The 18,267-nt window shown below is 42.8% G+C and overlaps 1 long non-coding RNA gene across 2 annotated transcripts; it reads left to right on the forward strand.

Moving 5' to 3' along the window:
- Positions 1-8,607: 8,607 nt before the first annotated feature.
- LOC140070044 (uncharacterized) lies at positions 8,608-14,956 on the forward strand. 2 transcript variants are annotated; one of them, XR_011848883.1, is made up of 6 exons: positions 8,608-8,755; positions 9,111-9,172; positions 10,378-10,453; positions 12,336-12,396; positions 13,052-13,194; positions 14,845-14,956. It is a non-coding gene; the product is annotated as an uncharacterized lncRNA (long non-coding RNA). The 2 variants fall into 2 exon arrangements; XR_011848884.1 differs by lacking the exon at positions 8,608-8,755 and adding an exon at positions 8,784-9,035.
- The last annotated feature ends 3,311 nt before the right edge of the window (positions 14,957-18,267 follow it).

The raw sequence follows: 18,267 nt of genomic DNA on the forward strand, positions 1-18,267 counted from the left end.
GCACGCACAAAACGGGGGATGCCATAAAAACCTACATTGCAAATAAATAGATTACAAAAGTGGTATCTATAAAATTGTGCAGATCATATGTATAAAAAAGGCACAAAATTGTATAGAGTATACATGAGAAAATATACATGCAAACAAGGGGGAAATGTACATAGAAAGGTTGTACAGTGAAAATAGTGTAAGATAAAAATCAGTGTATGTGACACACAATATTGTATAAAAAATAAATAAATGAATACTAAATAGTGAACTAACCTATAGCATGTAATATACTTAAAATACTATAGAACATATAATCTATCACCCCACCAATCAGCACATACATACTATCATGGGCTCATGCATCATACATTCAACCAAACAACCAGCATATGCAGAATGAATCTGAGTATTAGAGATAAACAACATTATGTGTGATTAGATGATGTCAATATAAACTAAGTGAGTAGTTGCATGGACTACGTGCCCATAAAGTGCAGGTGCGTGTGTAACAATTTGAATGCTAAATTGTACTACAGTGAAGTAAAATGGATGGATGAGGGCGAAATAGTCAATGCCAGGTAGGATACCCACCCATGGTATGATGCTCATAGGGATCAACAGGATATAAAAAGAGATTCAAGAACATTATTCAAATCGAAGATTAAATATAATATACATGGATACTTATAGTATATACGGTATCAATAAAAAGGTATATTTGAGTCTAGAGTGCGCAATGAGATACAATAGGACATGGAAGGGAGGGGCCAGCCACGGAGGGCCAGCAGGAGAGGTAGAGAGTCCACAAAAGAACGACTATGGTGGTCGTGAGCAAGTAGAGCCTGGTGGATTCCATGGTAAACGAAGCAAACTGATGGGATGAATCCATTTCTGGGATGGTTGTTCAGAAATATATCAAATAGGTGGGTGTCCAGAAGAATTTTGGAGGAATCTAAGAATGAGAAGGGTAAGTACACAAGAACTTGTTTATGTGGCCATGGTGGATGTCCCGTGCAGAACACGAGGAGTGTCATGTGAGTGGAAAGTATACTCACCTGAATGGATTAATATATTATACAGGTGCTAGCAGAAGAGTGGAAATAATGTGTGATTCAAGTGAGGGTGATGGCCCAGTGAGAAAACAAACGTGACATGGATACCTACCTGCCCTGACTTATCATGTTGTAGTGAATGAAAGTGAGATGGCTCCCTAACCCAAGTGAACCCCATGAACAAAAAGTGAGAGAAGGGGCCAGCACCAATCTAAAAAGGGGGAAAAGAAGAGGCCCATGCAGCGTGAAAACAAACCACAAAAGTGCTGGAATAGAAACTGAAATATGTGTAGGGGTTATAAAGAATTGTGTACCTACCGTTTGTAAAAGCCTGCAAAGAACAAATCCTCATTCCAGTCCAGGCGATAAATCCATTTTGATTCTGCCCGTAGATGGGCCGGTATAACATCTCCACCTCGGATAGTTGTTTGTATTTTCTCAAGTCCAACCACCAGAAGACCACGTGGACTACCCCGGTGTCGAGACAAGAAATGTTTTGCCACTGTTGTTAGAGTCTTCCCTTGTCTGGAGTCTTGGTCTGCATTCATAATGGTGGAAACGTGTTTTTGGACCCGCTTCCTCAGTTCTTGTGTCGTTTGGCCCACGTATAACAACTGACACGGGCATTGTAAGCAGTAAACTACATTTCTGGAGCGGCAGTTAATGTAGGAATATAGTTCATGTTGTTCCTGATTGGAAGGATTGATAAAATTCTGACCTTGCAAAATTACACACATTACAATCCCCACAAGGGTATGTTCCCAATAGACGTTGGCCATGTCCCAGCGGTGTAGAAGGTCTCTGAAAGTGGCTACGTGTCAAAGAATCACAAAGATTTTTTGCCCTCCTGGCTACCATACGTGGTTTGTCAGGAATGTGGGGTAACAGTCTGCTATCACTCTTAAGAATCCCCCAATTTTTTAGGAGTAGGTTGTACACGTCATGCCATTGGTTGTTGTAATTAGCAACCAACACCGGTTTACCATCTGTATGTTTAATCTTTGGTTGGAATGTTGTAGATCTTTCTGTTGCCCGTGCTCTCTGGTAGGCCTTCGATATCACCTTATGAGGATAACCCTGATACTTAAATCTCTGTGTCAGTTCCCTGGAATGGCTAGCAAATTGCTCCTGTTCACTACAGTTCCTTTTTATCCTCAAGAATTGCCCTACTGGAATGGCATTCCTCATATGTTGGGGATGGAAGCTCGAATAATGCAGAAGACTATTGGTGGCCGTTTCCTTGCGATACAGTGTAGTATGAGTTTTACCTTCCCGGACTGAGATCCGCAAGTCCAAGAAGTCCACAGTTGACACTGATGTTACCGGTGTGAGTCTGATCTGTCATGGGTTGCTGTTTAAGTCCTTTACAAAGTTCTGCAGGTCCTCAAAGGGGCCCTTCCAAAAAAGAGAATATTGTCTATAAAGCGAAACCACCCCAAAAGATGCTCCCTAAAGGCCTACGATGGGTACATGGCGTTCCCCTCACACCAACCCAAAAAAAGGTTTGCGTAGGAGGGGGCACACCACGCACCCATCGCCGTGCCCGAAATCTGACGATAGAACACCCTATCAAAGATGAAAAAGTTGTGTTTTAAGACGAAGCTGAATAGTTCAATCAGAAACCCATTATGTTGGGCATATTGACTCCTACATTGGTGAAGCAAAAAGACAGCTGTCTAACCACACATATTATGCGATTCTACCGGCGGACCCCACTGATGTCTTCAAGAAGAAAATGGACCAACTTCTGGACTCTGCATTATGTCAGGGGATTATCACCAAAAAGGAAAAAAACGTATATGACAGTCAAGACCCCTGTTACCCCCACGTTTTATATGCTTCCGAAAGTGCACAAGTCCCTGGACAACCTACCAGGTAGGCCCATTGTGAAGGGCATTGGTGGGTTGTGTGAGAGGGCTTGTATATATATCGACTTTTTCTTGCAGACTCTTGTCATCATACATACGGGATTCATCACATCTTATTACACGAATCAAGGAACTGAGCCTCCCTACCGAGAATCTATGGGTCGTCTCAATGGACGTTGAATCATTATATACAAACATCATTCATCAGGTAGGATTGGAGGCAGTAAACTTCTTGCAGAATATGGATGGTGCTGATGCCCAACATAATGGGTTTCTGATTGAACTACTCAGCTTCGTCTTAAAACACAACTTTTTCATCTTTGATAGGGTGTTCTATCGTCAGATTATGGGCATGGCGATGGGTGCGCAGTGTGCCCCCTCCTACGCAAACCTTTTTTGGGTTGGTTGGAGGGGAACACCGTGTACCCATCGTCGGCCTTTAGGGAGCATGTTTTGGGGTGGTTTCGCTTTATAGACGATATTCTCTTTTTTTTGGAAGGGCCCCTTTGAGGACCTGCAGAACTTTGTAAAGGACTTAAACAGCAACCAATGACAGATCAGACTCACACCGGTAACATCAGTGTCAACTGTGGACTTCTTGGACTTGCGGATCTCAGTCCGGGAAGTTAAAACTCATACTACACTGTATCGCAAGGAAACGGCCACCAATAGTCTTCTGCATTATTCGAGCTTCCATCCCCAACATATGAGGAATGCCATTCCAGTAGGGCAATTCTTGAGGATAAAAAGGAACTGTAGTGAACAGGAGCAATTTGCTAGCCATTCCAGGGAACTGACACCGAGATTTAAGTATCAGGGTTATCCTCATAAGGTGATATCGAAGGCCTACCAGAGAGCACGGGCAACAGAAAGATCTACAACATTCCAACCAAAGATTAAACATACAGATAGTAAACCGGTGTTGGTTGCCAATTACAACAACCAATGGCATGACGTGTACAACCTGCTCCTAAAAAATTGGGGGATTCTTAAGAGTGATAGCAGACTGTTACCCCACATTCCTGACAAACCATGTATGGTAGCCAGGAGGGCAAAAATCTTCGTGATTCTTTGACACGTAGCCACTTTCAGAGACCTTCTACACCGCTGGGACATGGCCAACGTCTATTGGGAACATACCCTTGTGGGGATTGTAATGTGTGTAATTTTGCAAGGTCAGAATTTTATCAATCCTTCCAATCAGGAACAACATGAACTATATTCCTACATTAACTGCCGCTCCAGAAATGTAGTTTACTGCTTACAATGCCCGTGTCAGTTGTTATACGTGGGCCAAACGACACAAGAACTGAGGAAGCGGGTCCAAAAACACGTTTCCACCATTATGAATGCAGACCAAGACTCCAGACAAGGGAAGACTCTAACAACAGTGGCAAAACATTTCTTGTCTCGACACCGGGGTAGTCCACGTGGTCTTCTGGTGGTTGGACTTGAGAAAATACAAACAACTATCCGAGGTGGAGATATTATACCGGCCCTTCTACGGGCAGAATCAAAATGGATTTATCGCCTGGACTGCAAGGCCCCTCGGGGGATGAATGAGGATTTGTTCTTTGCAGGCTTTTACAAACGGTAGGTACACAATTCTTTATAACCCCTACACATATTTCAGTTTCTATTCCAGCACTTTTGTGGTTTGTTTTCACGCTGCATGGGCCTCTTCTTTTCCTCCTTTTCAGATTGGTGCTGGCCTCTTCTCTCACTTTTTGTTCATGGGGTTCACTTGGGTTAGGGAGCCATCTCACTTTCATTCACTACAACATGATAAGTCAGGGCAGGTAGGTATCCATGTCACTTTTGTTTTCTCACTGGGCCATCACCCTCACTTGAATCACACATTATTTCCACTCTTCTGCTAGCACCTGTATAATATATTAATCCATTCAGGTGAGTATACTTTCCACTCACATGACACTCCTCGTGTTCTGCACGGGACATCCACCATGGCCACATAAACAAGTTCTTGTGTACTTACCCTTCTCATTCTTAGATTCCTTTAGATTCCTCCAAAATTCTTCTGGACACCCACCTATTTGATATATTTCTGAACAACCATCCCAGAAATGGATTCATCCCATCAGTTTGCTTCGTTTACCATGGAATCCACCAGGCTCTACTTGCTCACGACCACCATAGTCGTTCTTTTGTGGACTCTCTACCTCTCCTGCTGGCCCTCCGTGGCTGGCCCCTCCCTTCCATGTCCTATTGTATCTCATTGCGCACTCTAGACTCAAATATACCTTTTTATTGATACCGTATATACTATAAGTATCCATGTATATTATATTTAATCTTCGATTTGAATAATGTTCTTGAATCTCTTTTTATATCCTGTTGATCCCTATGAGCATCATACCATGGGTGGGTATCCTACCTGGCATTGACTATTTCGCCCTCATCCATCCATTTTACTTCACTGTAGTACAATTTAGCACTTAAATTGTTACACACGCACTTGCACTTTGTGGGCACGTAGTCCATGCAACCACTCACTTAACATCATCTAATCACACATAATGTTGTTTATCTCTAATACTCAGATTCATTCTGCATATGCTGGTTGTTTGGTTGAATGTATGTTATGTAAGTATATTACATGCTATAGGTTAGTTCACTATTTAATATTCATTTATTTATTTTTTATACAATATTGCTCACTACCAACACATGGGATCTTCCTTTATAAATGGACGCACCACACTATACAGATACCCCTGAGGAAGCCACAGCAGGTGGCGATACATGTGGGGCGGTTATCCCCAGCTCCCTCTTGTGTGTATGTTTGCCGCACAGGTAATACTTGCTTATCTCTTGATTTAGGTTAGCAGTGTGGTACCATCTATTTATTTACTTTTTGCTCTATACAAAAAATACCCCCCTTTTTTTGTGACTTTTTTGCAATCCGCTTACATTATATATTGGTACCGCATTTTCCCTAGCCCAAAGTGTAATCCCTTATAGCAGTGTTGGCGAACCAATGGCACAGGTGCCAGAGGTGGCACTCTGAGCTCTCTCAGTGGGCACTCAGGCTGTTGCCCTGCACAGAATTAACCAGATAGGACTTGAGGGATCCTCCTGCAGGCCCAGGTAGCCCAGGACATGAAGTATCTGGGTCTACCTGAGACTGCAGGAAGATAAGGTGTTGGCATGGTCAGATTATCATTGGAGCCAATGAAGCTCCTGCTCTTGGCCCCACAATTCTTCCTGTTCAGGGAAGCTTCAATGGCAATTCTCCCTCCTTCTGTCAATGATATTGGTGTCCTCCGGACCGTGGAAAGCTGTGATATAACACGGAGCAAGAAGATTTTAATAATTTAATGCTAGAATTGTTGTGTTGGCGCTTTGCGTCTGGTTTGCATTTTGGGCACTCGGTCTCTAAAAGGTTCGCCATCACTGCCTTATAGGATAATATTGTTGTATCCCTTTTTGTGTTACATAAGGCTTTAGTCTCCAGGGGGAGCTGGTGGTCCCAGGATGACTAACACTATCACATGTTTGGTTTTCCTGTGGTAGATTATTCTGTTCACATTTTTAATGGTTTTTATTCTCTTCTTGTGTTGTGGTGTTTTTTTGATTATATGAATAAAGAATGTATTGTCTTGGTCACTTGGCATGTATCCTTTCTTTGTCTTGTGGTATTACCAAGGTGTGCTAGCTAGGCCAACATAGACCAAACAGAGTACTCCTGCTTACCACATGTCTGCATTAACCCTTGGATTACTGCAGACAAATCCAGGGCTTTTACCACGCACCCTTCATCTGCCCGTATGACAGATAGCGGTTTTCACAAATGACACCTCTCGCTTTCTCACATACCCTCCCCCTCAGTTTAGACCCCCCGGGGCGAACTCCTGACATTAAGCAATGCGGTAGGGACCAGGCAGAACTCCAATTGTTCGCCCTGTGACAGGTTTGGGGTCTACGAGGGCCGCATTAATCAAGGTCACCCAACTGCCTGAGTCCAGCAGGGCCAACCTTGGATGCCCTGCTACAGTCACACGGCACAGGTGGAGCTCATCAGCAGAGTCGGGGCTAGTAGCTTTGTAGACTGGGGCAGCATAGAGAGAAACCCTTCTGGCAGAACTGCAGTCCATGGGCTCTGAGGAATTGGGGCAATGGGCTGCAATATGACCTGCCTTCTGACAGGTCCAACAGGTGGGAGCCTCCCCCTCCTCCCCTGGGGTACCTCCTGGGCATGGGAAGTGGTTTTAGCCCGAGGACTCATGGGTGACATGACCTTCCGTGCCTTAGGGCCTGCCCTGGTATAAGGGGCTCCTGAGGGTGAAGACACACATGGCGTTTTTAGGCCGTTTTTGGGCCGTTTTTAGTTTCGTTTTCAGATCGTTAAAAAAACGCATGCCTTTTTGAAAAACGCATGCGTTTTTTGAAAACGCATGCCTTTTTGACAGGTTTGAGCAATTATCTTAATCCAAACTGGTCAAAAACGCATGCATTTTAAAAAAACGCATGCGTTTTTAACGATCTGAAAACGCTCTAACTAAAAACGGCCCAAAAACGGCCTAAAAACGCCAAGTGTGTCTTCACCCTAAGGCTGGTGCCACACGTAGCGCTTTGTCTGCACTTGCAAACGCAGACAAAGTCGCGCCCACCAGGGCAGGCCTCGGCCTGATCGCATCAGCGTTTCAATGGAACCGCCTGCGATCGGGAACGAGCCGCCGGTGTTTCACGTTAAATTAATGCAAAACACCGGCGGCTCGTTCCCGATCACAGGCGGTTCCATAGAAACGCCGATGCGTTTGCAATAAAGAAAAGCAATTCCACGCATTATAACATTCAAAAACGCTTCACCACGAGTGAACACAGCATGTGTTCTAGTTACCGATAACATTTCCATAGGAATGCATATGCAGTCAGGTCAAGGCCCGCCCCCATAAGCCAGTGGTACACGTGACCGCAGCCCCATGTAAAAATATCAAGTCACTCTATTTAAAGGAAACCTACCACTTCACAATCGTACTTGTAAGCCTCCAATTCCTTGCTCCAGCTCAGGGTGAGCTGGTGCCGGAGCATATCTTCGTTATTTCAATAAAGTGCTGTAATGCTTTTTAACATTGTTTTAATCTTTATATTCTAAGCAGCTTCGGCGCACGGTGGTACAAGGAATTGGAGGCTAAGGGTGATGCCATACATGGCATTTTGAACCTGTTTTAAGTAGTCTGTTAAAAAACGCATCAGTTTATTAAAAACACATGCGTTTTTGACCAGTTTTAATTAATATAATTGGTAAAACCTGTCAAAAACGGATGCGTTTTCAAAAAATGCATGCGTTTTTTAAAAAAATGGGTTTTTTAACGGACTGCTTAAAAACGGACCAAAAACGGTTTCAAAACGTCATGTGTGGCATCAACCTTGTAAGTACGATTGATTGTAAAGTGGTAGGTTTCCTTTAAAAAAACCCAAAACAACACTTTCTTTAGTTTTCCCGACATGAAGCCCCATGTAAAACACTTTACCCTCCTGAGCCCTTATGAGAGAATACATATAAAACTATCACAACACAGTCCACATAAAACATGACTTCCCTCCCTTTATCCCCTTCACCATGCAGTCCCATCCAATAGAGAACATTCCCTCCCTCTATGCCCTCCACTAAAGATGGAAAAAAAACATCTCCCTCTCCTTCCTTTTTTTTTTTTAAACCCACTATCGCGTTTCCTCGCACGTCATTTCGCGGTCTCTGCCGCGCACACAGTCCCCTCCCCTGCGCCGCCCCTTCCCCTGACGTCATCTCTAGGAGCCGCCATGCTGCTGCTTAGAGCCGGGGATCAGGCGGGTGAATCTGCTGCCATCCGCTCGCTGGAGGTGGGTGATCCGCTATAGTCAGTGGCCGGGAGGTCTCATGTATATGATGTGTAACCGCAGGATGCTTTGGTGCGAGTGTCTCATAGTGTGAACAGTCCTCTCGGGTCACCCCTGCATGATGGCGGTTCAGGTGTCACGTGAGATGTGTGCAGAGACAGTGTGTACGTGGTGCTGCAGGGGAGACTGTGGGAGACACATTGCGATCGGTTGTATGAACGTACATTAGAAATGTGCAAGGTGGCAGTCGGAGAGTGGACTCCCCCTTTAAGAATTGTCCTTGGTAATATGGGTGATGTGCTTTGTATGTATCATGTGTGTGTTACATGGAAAGATCTGGCATTTCTATTATTCACAGGTCTCGGCTGTCAAGATGGAGGCCAATTCTGAATTTAAAGAAACAGATAACCTTCCGAAGAGGTAATAATGACCGCTGCCCCTTCCGCTATGTCTTGTTCATCCCTCCCACAAAGGCGTGCCTGTTGTACATGGTATGCGGGTGCGTAAGAACTGGAGGTAGAGTAAAAGATGGAGGACTTGTGTTTTCACCTGGTCTACGTGAGCATCGTGCAGATGTCTCCTGTCTTACACATTTATATATAAAAATCTTATGAGATTGTTAGATCAGGCATTATGATACCTCTGGTAGTAAAGGAAGGTGGTTAGACGTTATATCATTGCACTCTAATTCAGTAAGCATCTTATCATGAATGCAGAATAATGTGTGCACAGTGACTCTACCAGCAGCATAGTGAGTGCAGCTGTGGAGTTTAATATAGGAGGTTACATGGGATAAGTTCCAGTAGGATAGTGAGTCCAGCTTTGGAGTATAATACAGGATCTAAGTGAGGATCAGTACAGGATAAGTATTGTAAATATGTACACAGTGGCTCCACCAGAATAGTGGGTACAGCGCCGGACTATAATACAGGATCAATGCGGGATGTGTAATGTATGTACACAGTGGCTCCACCAGCAGAATAGTGGGTACAGCACTGGACTATAATACAGGATCAATGCGGGATGTGTAATGTATGTACACAGTGGCTCCACCAGCAGAATAGTGGGTACAGCACTGGACTATAATACAGGATCAATGCGGGATGTGTAATGTATGTACACAGTGGCTCCACCAGCAGAATAGGGGGTACAGCACTGGACTATAATACAGGATCAATGCGGGATGTGTAATGTATGTACACAGTGGCTCCACCAGCAGAATAGGGGGTACAGCACTGGACTATAATACAGGATCAATGCGGGATGTGTAATGTATGTACACAGTGACTCCTCCAGTAGGATAGTGGGTACAGCTCTGTAGTATAATACATCATCTAATTCCGGATAAGTAATATAATGTATGTACACACACTGGGGTTGATATAGCACAGTGTCGGTGAGTAAACCGGTGCAGAGCTAGAATACTCAGTAGTATTCTACACCAGATAAATCTGCGGTAGTTTAAGACTGTTTAGTCTCCACCAGTTACTCCAGTAACAGCATAGTGAGTGCTGCTGTGGAGTAGAATGTAGTATGTCCATTAGGATCAGAGTAATTAAGGCAATGATAACGTGTAGAGTTATTGTGATATCAAGTCAGATCAGATAAGTTTTTCTCGGTTTCAGATTATTGGTGAACAGGCTTAAAGTCTTCTTTCCTTCACACATCCTGCAGCGGCTGAAGAGAAAAGCTGATGTCTAGGTAAATTTTCTTGTTGGATCTGTTTTGTCTGTCTTAAGTCGCCTGCCATAGACAGACCCATGTTAGCCACCTTGACCAGCGGAATCGGACCTAACAATACAGCTTGTAGTAAGCCTGCCAGAAGGCTTCCTCCAGCTTTCCCCACACAAGTCTAATATTCAGAGGTGGCCGGCGCTCAACTCTCAGATGTAAAGAGGCGCCATTCCAGAAAAGTTATTTATGAACACATCACATGAGTAGGAATTAGTAATATTTATAGAAATCAATTGGGATCTTCGCAGCGTCCAAATCCTTCCAGTTTCAGGCTTCTACACAGAAGATGCGACTGATGTTGCGAGAACCTATATACGAATAGAACCCTAGAATGTGTGGAATACATGGACATATAGTGCCATTAAATACATACAATGGCATACTAAATATATACAAAAGTAGTTTCTATTCCAAATACTCACAAGCAGCGCTTAAAACTGCACATATCATTAAAATATTTCCACAGCAAAAATGTAAGTCTGTTTGCATGTTGCCTAAAGCTGTATTTTCGCTGGTGTAATGTGGACATTTATCCCAACTTTGCAGCTTAACCCATTTTATTGCATTTATTATTGATGGGGTTTTTCATTCCTAATCGGTGTACAACGTTCTCTAGTGCTATGTATGTAATGACAACTTTCAGCAACCAGTCCATATCTTGGGTTTCCCTTACTATATATATTTGTATGTTGTTTCTTGTGTAGTGTATGTCCTCTCACAAAGGCGTGCCCGCAGACTGCTGTGAGCCGGCACGTAAGAACCAGAGGAAGAGAATAGTGGAAAAGAGCCCTAGCATGTCTCGTCCATGAGATGTGTACAGTGACTCTTCTCCTACACTGAGACCAACATGATACCAATGTATCAAGATTATAAAAGACTGACACTTGCTAATTCTTTGGGGGGGGGGGGGGGGGTTCTGTGCAGCAGTGACTCTTGTAACGCTGAATTATAATAGAAGATATAACCATATTAACAAACGCATGCCATTTGAAATGATCATGGGACACAATTAAAGGACATCTGGCACCAGAACAGAATTGTAAACCAAGCACACTAACATACTGGTGTCCACCCCCTCTGGCAGGATCTGCTGTTCTTTTAGCTTTTTATTCCCTTGTTTTTAAGAAAAAGGCCTTTAAATATTATACAAATGATAAAAACAAGGGCATAGAAAGCTAAAAGAACGGCAGATCCTGCCAGAGGGGGCACACACCAGTATGTCTGTGTGTTTGCTTTACAATCCCTGTTCTGGTGCTAGATCTCCTTTAAGGCGTGTACTTTTATAAACCTGGAATACTTTTGATTGGGATTCTACTAATATGATGGTATCAAACTGTCCCATGGTTTGGAACGACAAACAATACAACATCTCTCTGGTGTGATCTTTTGGTTCAGATTTTTAGCTTATTGTGTAGTGTTAGTAGGACACAAAACTGATGGTAGATGTCCTTTAAGTTCCTTAAGAATGATGTTCCTCAGGACTTCTTTTATCATGACTTTATTTGCCGTGGTGGTGTGCAATATAGAGTTCTAAAATTATACTAATGAGTCTGTGGCAATCTGACTACATCACCTGAGTGGCTTGTATTTTAATTTATTCACTTCCCCATTACCCTGGTGACAGTACATTGAGCAGCAAACGGCAACGCAACAGGGGAGTAAATAAACTAAAATTCGAGACGCTCTGGTGACATAGCCGGAGTACCCCAGCCTAATTAGCATGTTTTTTTCTAACTATTTAGCCAATATTGCGACATATATTTATAAGCCCTTAGTAGGACACGTTCTGCCATCAATAAATTGATGCTAGAAGTCCTTTAAATGTTTTTGTGTTTTATTCTTAATGCAGTTTTTTCAATCAAAATGTAAGCCGTATCGGTGATTATAGTGGCAGAAAACCTTTCCAACAGGTAATGACATGTCCAGTCTTTGTGTGTATAGGTGTTTATATTTTTTCCCATTGTGTTCCTTTTTTTAATTAGTTTGTCTTGTTCATCCCTCCCACAAAGGCGTGCCTGTTGTACATTGTTTGCAGGTGCGTAAGAACTGGAGGTAGAGTAAAAGATGGAAAATTTGGTTTTTGTACCAGTGCCTTATGAGCATTGTGCAGATGTCTCCTGTCTTACACATTTATATTGATGGGTTCACCCTTGTTACATAAATACAACCCGTTTTTTAATGAAAAACATGTACATATTGAAAAGGATCAGTGAAAGACCCTTATTTTGATAAATGAAGTTAGCCCAGCTTGTAAACCACACACGACAAGTCATGTAATATATGTGCACAGTGCGGCAGATTGATCTGTTTGTGACTGAATACTGTCTCAAACGCCTTAGGCAATATTTATCCAGGTTTTGACAGATTGTGGACACTATATGATTTTTACAACAGCAATGTTATGGTTACGCCTTGAAACATAGCAAGTTTCAAATAATATGGCCAAAGTGTGCCAGGATATTGGTGCATTTTTACTAAGCCAACTAATAGGATGTGAAAAAAATAGGACTAGACAATCTTATACTACACCTGACTTATTGTGTGACATGTTTTCCTCTATTTCAGGTTAAAATGAAAGGGGAGCTTAGGAGAATGGGCTGCGCGGATTCTGGAAGTTCTGCTTCCCAGAATATGGAATGATAACCCAGTGTGGCTGAAGAGTCCTTTGATTCTGGTTCAGTTGACAGCGGGGTGAAAGTGATGTCAAGGTAATGTTTGTGCCCTGCCTTAGGCCTTCTGTACATAAGCAAGATTACTCCTGAAAACTCATTTTTTACTTGACTACATGTAGAACTGCTGAGTTGAAAGTCAGTGTTGTGTTCATTTCAGAAGTTTTACATTGAGGCCAGTTTTTCTTTGCATCAATTGTTTTATTGTGGCTCAAATCCACTTGTAGAGACTACACATAGATCAGATGTGTATTTCATCACTCCTGGCTTTCGCTCACAATTAACGATTTATTTGGAACTGTTGCAATATCAGAGAAGTGAACTGGCCCTAAAGCAGGTGCCCCACAACTCTAATATCGGTATCTAACCGTATACTTGTGTGAGGCTTATTGCTTGTGTTGAAGAATTAATTTTGTGTAGGGGTTGTAATCCTAATTGTGGTATAAAAATGTTGTAGTACTCCTTTTGTCATATAGCTAATGCATATTTATTTTTTATTTCTGGTTAACGGAAACCTGTCACCTTTCACCTATTGACAGGTTCCTATAGCCTTTTAATATTTTCCAATCTTCTTTTGTAATAAACATTCTTAGTTCCTACCTCCTACCAGCAAACTGCTTCAAGTCATTGGGGCGCCTGAGCCACTGTCTGCTTTCTGCTACCTCTCCCTCCCTCCTGTAGACGTGGAGCAAATCTTCGCTAACAAAAGGGGAAGAGCTTGCAGAGGAGATAGATGATAACGTTGGGACTCGGATGCCCCCTTTACTTGTTGCAGGGAGCTGAGTGTACGTTAAAATTTAACATCAGTGGTTCCACTCACATTTAAATGCATGTTAAAAGCAGATTGGGAATTGTATTAGTCTATGGGAACCTGTCATTAGGTGAACATATGTGATCCTGATGACAAATCTGTCAAAATAACTAATCCTAATGTACAAAGAAGAAAGAAGACCGCTGCTCAAACTTCTTTGACTCAATCATAAGGCAAAAAAACAGCATAAGATGGAGTAAGTTCACACTGACCCAGATTTTCATCTTCTATGTTTGGCCTAGAAGAGTTTAGAGAAGGATCTGTGTTACGTGGCTTTTCTGGTCACCTTTCTTCTTTGTACCTTATGTTTAGGAATTTTTGGAGGCTTTATTACTAGAAAGGTTGCTCCTTGACAAAGATTTCCCGTGAGATCACCTCCTTTCTTATAATATCTAAACAGATGATTCCTCAGTACCTCTCGATTAGACAGCGGTGACTTGGCTCCAGTCTGCCGGTGCCGATGGCCAGAGGAGGCGACTGTAGAGCAGATTACCATGGCAATATGGCAGCCTCCATAATCGTGTACAGATAATCTAGAAGTGTAAATTAAAAACATATTTTGCAATCTGAGTCAAGAACAAAGGCAATACATTCCCTTAAATGAAAAACTGAAATTTGATGAGATCTGCAAAACATGGCTACTTGAATCTATAGCTATAACTGATATGTAAGTGCAAAGAGCTGAGCTGCAACCATGGGATAAATGGCTTCCTACTTCTCTGATCATTCAGCCACTATAATGATCTCTATTATTGACTTCTGGTCAGTTGTTAATGCTACTACTGGAAGTTGGTATTTCTTCTTCATAATTATTTGGCAGAAGAGAAATGTTGCAATTTCAGTAAAATATTGTCTGAAATGTTTTTGTCTCCCCCCAGGTTGAAGTGTAATGGAAATTAAGAACTTGAGAAGTCTTTAAGAAGGAAAAAACTCTTGGCAACATCTTATTTGTCCATGAAATATGTTTAATAAAGATTGCTGCAATATGAATTGCTATTTGAGTCGTTTGTGTGTGTATACCGAACCCCTGTATAATTGTCAGTTAGGACTTAGTTGTCAGGAGTTGGACTCCCCACTGTGTATGTGATAGAAAATATACAGTTGCAGGAGACTTGAGAACCGCTTATAACGGACACCATAGATTGATAGGAAGGTAACGTGCTGGTCTCTAAGTCCCATGGAGCACATTGTCAATGATTTTTTTTTTTTTTTTTTTTTTTTTTTTTTTTTACTTTGGATTGGCTTATAGCATAGCTAAAACCCAGCAGTCAGGCAATTTTCAGATTGTTTGTATCTATTTGCCTCTGGAGGTTATGTTTTGGAGAATGGGTAAGTTTAACTACCTACGTGCACCAGGATGTACTATTACGTCCTATTGCTGCGGCGGTTTATGGAGAGAGCTCACAAGTTGAGCTCTCTCCGTACATGGCAGGTGTCAGCTGTAAAATACAGCTGACACCCGCCTGTTAATGCCGCTGACTGTGCTAGTACAGATTGCAGCAGTTAACCTGTTAAGTCCTGTTCAACCACGACACCTAACTTGTCTTCTGGTGGTCAATATCATCTTTGATCGCCGCCACCTGTGACCTTATCGAAGGGTGGCGATCAATTAGCATGGCAGCTTACAGCCTGACACTTGTAGGCTTGCTATGTGTAATGATATCCAATAGCCTGCAGATGGCAGGCTATTAGCTGTCGTCAACAAAATTGGGGGAGAGGGAGAGAATTATGCGCCTTATACTACTTATAAACAGTGTCATTCCTCACTACCTATCGTTAACAGAAAGTGCCCCTAGAAATTTGAGCACATTTGGTCCAGATGGTGTGTGAATCACCATTCAGCTTTGTAATTCTTCTAATTTCCTTCTGTTCCGTATCCTATGGAGAAGGAGCACGTTGGTATTTGTGTGTAAGTGTCTGATTGTCTAGCGTCAAGGTTAATTGGGTTACAATAAGTAGCCTGGCTACATTATTCTGATGTCCTTCTGAAATAAATCCTGTATACCACACGTCTCCTTCTTATGTACCATGTTGATCACTGTATGACTATTTGTTACTGCTGCTACAACTGTCTTGTTGTATGGTTTTTGTTCATTACAATAGTTTGAATAAATATTTAGAAGAAAAGAAACATTTTTAGAATCTGCTCATTTTTTACAATTGAAACCTCTGAAATACTAATTGTAGTTCTGATTCACTCTCGCCAGGGCCACCATCATAGGGTGGTCTAGTGGGACTGTGTTCAAGGGCCCCCCCCCTATCAAAAGGGGGGGCCCCGAGGACCTCACAGTACCCACTAAACCCCCATTCCCAGGCCCTATATAAGGAAAAAAAAAATCTGAACTCCCCTTCCTGTCAGGGGGTGTCTGACAGGACATTTCATTAAAGGGGAGCATCTAGGGTGTACTGAGTGGGCGTGTACAGGGGCTATCTATAGACTGAGTGGGCACGTGCAAAGGGCTATCTATATACATAGTGGGCACAGGTCTAGCTTGTCATTGCTCAAAAATGTTTTGGTCAAAAAAAATTGTGTATAATGTTATGTGAGAATGGACACCAGTTGGGGGGGCATAAAAATCTTCCAGTCAGGGGCCCCAAAATTCCTAGTGACGGCCCTGACTCTCGCCTAGACTACTGTAACTCTCTACTAATTGGTCTTCCACTCAACTCTCTCCTCTCCAATCTAAGTTAAGCTTGTCTTTCAGACCAAATGCTACACGGATGCCTACAGTATTTGCCAATCACTGCACTGGTTGCCCATCTCCCTCTGAATACAGTGTAAAATAATCCACAAAGCTCTGCACAATGCTATACCTTCCTACCTTATTACTATCCCGACAGTGTGTGGGACTCTCCACACACTGCTGGCAGGGAGCAGGCTAATGTTAAAGAAACAATTTAAAAAAAATATCTCCCAATTGTCTCGGATTCTGCTGGGCAGTCCAGGTTTTCAATTGCTGTCCCGGCATCCCGGGCAGTTGGGAGATTGTCCTGGACTGCCCTGCGGAGGCAGCGGGGCCAGGAGGAGGCAGGATCAGCTTCATCATCTTCCTCCAATCTCCTCACATGTCTGCTTCTCTTAAGAAGACACATGATGACTTGGAGGTAACACCCCCCTGGCTGTTCCCGTCCCCTCCTTCGAGTCACTTTGAGAAGATGAAGTGGGACTACTGCGGGGGAAATGAGGGAAGGTAATTAACAGTTTGTTTGTTTGTTTTTTTTGTTTAATACCAGAAACAGGAGGAAGATATAGGAAACGAGGCCATAGTAAGAGGAGGATAGAGGAAGAGGCCACAGTAAAAGGAAGAAGGATAGGTGGCCAGAGGAAGGACAGAAGGCCACAGTATGAGGTAGGATGGAGGACAGGATGTCACTGTAAGAGGAGGATGGAGGACAGAAGGCTACTTTAAGATGAGGATGAGGACAGGAGGCCACAGTAAGATGAGGATGAAGGACAGAGACCACATTATGAGGGGGATGTAGGACAGGAGGCCATAGTCATTGGAGGATATGAGGGGGTGTACGACAGGGGCCACAGTAAGAGGAGGATGGAGGATACGGTACAATGGAGATGGAGGACAGATGCCACAGTAAACAGAGGATGAAGGACAGGAGGCTACAGTAAGAGGATGGAGGACAGGAGGCTATAGTATGAGGTAGATGGAGGACAGGAGACCACTGTACAAGGGATATGGAGAACAAAGGTCACAAGAGGAGGAGAGGGTGCACAGTATGAAGCGGATGGAGGACAGGAGGCCACAATGTGAGGAGGCAGGGGGGATTGGTAGGAGTACAGAAAGCTTGGAAATTACATGTATGGGGAGATAAAAGTGGAGGACCAAAGCGGCATTATATGTTGCTAAGTTGGAAAAGGGGGTATAATATGGGTCCATGGGGGGTTGGCCACAGGAAAGGGGCATTAAAGCCTACACGATCACCAATAATATATGTAGACTGCTGTAAAAGCAAAGAACCAAATAAATAAATGTCAACATTTAACCCTTGCAAACCTGGAAAATGTTTTTGTTAACCCTATGTAGACTCCATAACATTTACTTTTGCAGTAAATATCAGCAGTGTGGTAATTACTCTAACACAAAGGTACAGAACATAGATTTATTTATAATATTACACCTATTCCAGAACGACAAAATCACAACATTTCGGAAGACAAATTCTCTTTCATAAACCAGGCTGGAGTCGGATTAACCACATTAGTCCTAAACAGGGCAATCCCTGCCTCACAACACTAAATCAATTCTACGGTATTTGCCCATAACAAAGATGGCGGAGACATCTAC

The sequence above is a fragment of the Engystomops pustulosus genome, chromosome 7 (assembly GCF_040894005.1).
Source record: "Engystomops pustulosus chromosome 7, aEngPut4.maternal, whole genome shotgun sequence".
NCBI lineage: Eukaryota > Metazoa > Chordata > Amphibia > Anura > Leptodactylidae > Engystomops > Engystomops pustulosus.